The sequence below is a fragment of the Monopterus albus genome, unplaced genomic scaffold (assembly GCF_001952655.1).
Source record: "Monopterus albus unplaced genomic scaffold, M_albus_1.0 scaffold96.1, whole genome shotgun sequence".
NCBI classification, from domain to species: domain Eukaryota; kingdom Metazoa; phylum Chordata; class Actinopteri; order Synbranchiformes; family Synbranchidae; genus Monopterus; species Monopterus albus.
This window is the reverse complement of record NW_018127976.1, coordinates 1,646,708-1,651,877: the sequence shown is the minus strand read 5'-3', so window position 1 is coordinate 1,651,877 and position 5,170 is coordinate 1,646,708. Positions and strand designations below refer to the sequence as shown.

The 5,170-nt window shown below is 44.2% G+C and overlaps 1 protein-coding gene across 2 annotated transcripts in view; it reads left to right on the top strand.

Moving 5' to 3' along the window:
- Positions 1–5,170, top strand: part of ca10a (carbonic anhydrase Xa) — a 514,312-nt gene that overhangs the window by 398,498 nt on the left and 110,644 nt on the right. The window lies entirely within an intron of this gene.

The following is a 5,170-nucleotide window of genomic DNA, read 5'->3' as shown; positions in this document are numbered from 1 at the left end:
GAACTATTCTACATACTGTGGCCTTACTAATGTGCTCTGCATCCCCGATGTTATAAAGAAAACTGCCGTTTGCAACAAATCGTAACGCAACACAAAGCATCTGCTCGGATGTAAGAGCACGGCCAAGATGGGTGATGTGTCTGATGTATGGGTGGATAAGATTATTGATATATGTTATGGACTCTCTAGAAAAACGGTACCGCTCAAATAAAAATACATGGGGATATGACAAAAAATCAATTGAGGTAGGCCTATTTAAACACCTTTCACTTTAAAAAGGGGCGGAGACCGGAGGAAACCCTGGGTTTCCCAAACAAAACCTGCTCCCAACCAGGTTAGGTTCACAGAGTAAGTTGCCATAGTAACTGACTGAGTTTAGATTACCTCTCTTTTTGTAACGGGTTTAACTTACCCCGCTTTCACGGGTTTAAGTTACCTCCGTTTCTGGAACTGAAAACTCAGAGTTTTCCTCATTTCGGGGTTAACAAACTCAGCGTTTCAACAAAACCTCCTTCTTGAAATGGGCCCCTGGTGCCATGTGCACTGATGGACACCCTTATGCTTGAACATGGTGTTCGTTATGAACAAACTGTGACTAGCACAGAAGTCCAATAACAAAACACCACTTGGGTTCAGATCAGGGGTGGTCGTTCCTCCCAATCACGCCCCTCCAGGTGTCACTGTCCCGCCCACGTGAGTATTGAAGTCCCCCAGTAGAACAATGGAGTCCCCATTCGGGGCATTTTCCAGCACACTTACCAGGGACTCCAAGAAGGCCGGGTACTCTAGACTGCCATTCGGCCCGTAGGCACAAACGGCAGTGAGAGACTTATCCCCAACCCGAAGGCACAGGGAAACGACCCTCTCGTTCACCGGGGTAAACTCCAACACATGGCGGCTAAGCTGGGGAGCTATGAGCAAGCCCACACCAGCCTGCCGCCTCTTACCGCGGGCAACTCCAGAGTAGTAGAGAGTCCAGCCTCTCTTAAGGAGTAAGGTTCCAGAGCCCAAGCTGTGTGTGGAGGTCAGCCCGACTATATCTAGCCGGTACCTCTCAACCTCCTGCACAAGCTCGGGCTCCTTCCCCACCAGCGAGGTGACATTCTATAAATTTTATTTGTATAGCACCAAATTACAACAAAAGTCATCTCAGGACACTTTACAAAGTAAGGTTTAGACCTTACTGTTATTATTATTATTACAGAGGGAAAACCCAACAAATCCCCCTTGAGCAGCACTTGGCGACAGTGAGGAGGAAACACTCCCTTTAGTGGAAGAAACCTCTGACAGACCCCAGCTCTTGGTTGGCAGCCTTCTGCCTCAACCAGTTGGGGTGAGTGGATAGAGGAGAGACAAAAGAAGAAAAGCAACAAGACACAACAAACAAACAAATACATATCAGGTTGATATGGCTGGTGACCGCTCATCAGAGATGTAGAGCTCCAGAGCCAGGGCAACCTGCAGAAAGATACAGGGAGAGAGAGAGAGAGAGAGAGGACACACAGTGATGTGTAATGGTGGCATATAGATGCAAAGAGAGAGATGAGAGAATAGCAATTCAGAGCATCATTTTAAATTATTTTACCGTTTCACAGGGCATGCTGCTGCATTTTTTTAGTATGTCCCAGCAGTTTTTGTGTTTATTTCAGTTTCCTCAAAGAAGCACTAATGCCAGATACAGAATGTTATTGAATGTAAGACAGTAGTGAAAAACATCAAGTGGCTAATTCAAGTTTTTTTCAGCTTACTATGACCTGGATGACTGGGAATTTGCACAGACATGTACACCAGAGAAGTTGAAGCCAGGAGAGTAAACCAAATGTTCTCTTCTGAGCCATCCAAGGTGTACTCTCAGTGGCAGGGTAATAACATGAGAACAGACCCACCAAGGCTGGAGACTGAATTCTGGAAGAGCATATAGGAGAAGGAGGCATCACATAACAACAATGCCCAATGGCTGGTGGACCTGAGAGCAGACCACAGCACCCACCCTGAACAAGGGTCTCAAGTATGAAGAGCTGGACAGCACCAGGCCCTGACATGATCCACGGCTACTGCTTAAAGAAGCTAACTTCACTCCATGAGCGCCTGGCAGGACAAATAAACCAGCTACTAATGGATGGAACCCACCCTGAGTGGTTAACTGAAGGTCGGACAGTCCTGATCCTGAAGGACCCTCAGAAGGGGGCAGTACCATCCAACTACCACCCAATAACCTGCCTCTGCACAACATGGAAGCTCCTGTCAGGCATCATAGCAGCTAAGATGAGGACAAATGAACCAGCTACTAATGGATGGAACCCACCCTGAGTGGTTAACTGAAGGTCGGACAGTCCTGATCCTGAAGGACCCTCAGAAGGGGGCAGTACCATCCAACTACCACCCAATAACCTGCCTCTGCACAACATGGAAGCTCCTGTCAGGCATCATAGCAGCTAAGATGGGCACGTGGCTCACTCATCGCCGTCTTGAATGAGACCAATGACCGTTGTATCATCAGCAAACTTTAGGAGCTTGACAGAGGGGTCCTTCAAGATGCAGTTGTTGGTGTAGAGTGAAAACAGCAGAGGGGATAGCACACATCCCTGGGGGGCGCCTGTGCTTATTGTTCAGGTGCTGGATGTGTGTCTCCCCTCTGCTGCACTTGCTGCTTCCTGTCTCTCAGAAACCTAGTAATCCACTGACAGGTGGAGGCAGGCACAGTGAGCTGGGTCAGTTTGGAGTGGACGATGTCTGGGATGATGGTGTTGAGTGCTGAGCTGAAGTCCACAAAGAAGGCCCCTGCATTGGTCCCTACTGTATTGCAGGATGTAATACAGTGTCATGTTGATTGCATCATCCACATCCACTGACCTGTTATGACTTTTCATCTGAGAATGTTTTAACCACATCGAGGGGCTTTCCCTAACCTGTGCCAAAAATGAACCATTTATGGAATGTAAGTAATGTCAGCCATTGTCTTTTCATTTTTGCTGCCTTGACACAACAATTACTCTAAGGGCCAAAGTATAGTTCCTAAACCTTACTCAGTAAAGCAACATCTGAAGGTTTAAGGAGGTAGCTGCTTATAACTGCAGGCTGTTATTGTTCAGTAGGATTTGGGGTCTTGTCCTGAAATAATGACATGTAAGAGGGACGTCCGCAGGGAACTCTGTTCGCAGGTTCATGGTAGTCATTTATTAAGTGAATATAGTACACACTGTACTTCAACTCATCACAATTAGTGTAAAAAAAGACAGAGAAAGCTGCCAACATAGTTTGATTTTGATAGAAACAGAAATCAAGTAAACAGCATCAATGCTGAGTCTGACACCTGTCACAACATAACACTTTCAATAAATAGATGCACAGTAGTGAACACAGCTCCATCAGCAATACATAGCAATGCAATGCTAGCCTGTGCATGCATGTGGAGATAATGTTGTGAGGCTTTCCATGGTCATTAGTGTAACTGACAATGTCCCACCCTTTGTCATAGACTCTCATGTCATAGGTCACTAATACGTGTCTAAGACCTCTAATACATCTCTTTTTGTTCAAGTAGTCTAAGCATGCATTTAATTTGTTCCAAGAACATTCCAGGAGTGATGGAGCTGAAAAGGACAATTGCACTGAACACTAGTCCTCCCTTAACAGATAATAATGATCACAATGCAGTACCACATTAGAGGTTATAGCTTGCCAAATGTAAACAAGTCATAAAGGAGACTGCTGACTGTCTGTGGTAGACTTGGTAGTAACAGGCAGGTACAGTAATGCTGGTAATGAGAAAACACAAATAACATCATCATTATCTGAGTACACAGATCAATAGAATAATTTACCTCTTGTTATAAAAACAAGTCTTTACTAACTACTCTATATGTTCAGCGATTAGTCTGTGGTATTGGAGCATTTACATGGAACATTTTAAATATAAAAGTACCATTAGGTGAAGAAAAAGGTTTTCAGCACCTAAGGATGTGCCACCATGCAAGATGAAATAGTTAATTTAATAATAATATAATAATAATAAGTTACAGAAATACATTAATAACTGTGATGAGCACACACACTTTAGCAACCATCAGATGGGTTTTTAAAAAGGGCCTGCAAATGTAAGAACTGAATCACAGCAAAAGTCTAATAGATTTGATTCAAATACAAGACAACTAGTACTCTTTTACTACAATGTGCAAATAGAGAGCAAATGCAATGGATGGAGACAGAGGGAATGAATTTATAGAACATGAAAGGGCAGGATGGAAAGAAAGAAAGAGAAGGAGAAAAAGGCTAGTTGTGATCATTAAATACAAGCAGGAGTGTGTGTGGGCTGCAGCTCAATGAAGTTATGGACACACACATCAGTACAGCAGTTCCAGTAATGTTACATGATGACCACAGATCTGAGGTATTAGGAAAAACTGTATTCATGAGAGTGTGCTGTCCTCACCAGAAATATAACAGTATTTTTAGTTTTTTTCTAATCAAACCTTTTACTAGACTAACTGTACTGGGCAATCCTGCAATCCCCGGGTTCACTGGCAACATGTTTGTGTTCATTTCTTTCTGCAATATCTGTGCATTGCAAATATGGTATGGTCAAGGCCAGGGAAGGCTGGAATCAGGTTAGTCTGAACAAAGTGTCATCAGACCATAAATAAAGGCAAAAGTATTCTCAAAAGTTTTTCAGTGTTGTCTTTAAAGTGGGATGAAAATGGGATAATATGCCCTGGGCATACAGATGGGCATACCACCAAACACAGTGTCCTCCTCAAAGGCATTCATGGTATTTCATACACCTCTAGACAGCATTCATATAGTGCAACCTCCCCCAAAGGGGCAACTCCGTTTCCCCATTATCCCATAAAAACAATAATCTAGCCACAGGGGTTGCAAGCCAGTGACTTCTGTGCTAGTTCCAAGCCCGGATAAAAAGAGAGGGTTGCATCAGGAAGGGCATCCGGTGTAAAAACACGCCAAATTTAAACATGTGAATCATCAGTGCAAATTCCATATTGGATTGGTTGAGGCCCGGGTTAACAACGACCGCCACCAGTGCTGTTGACCTACAGGGTGCTGGTGAAAATTGGACTACTGTTGGTCGAAGAAGGAGAGGAGGTAGAAGGATTCGTAGACAGAGAGAGAAGAGGAAAGGCAGGAGTATAGGTCTGAGAATAGGGACTCTTAA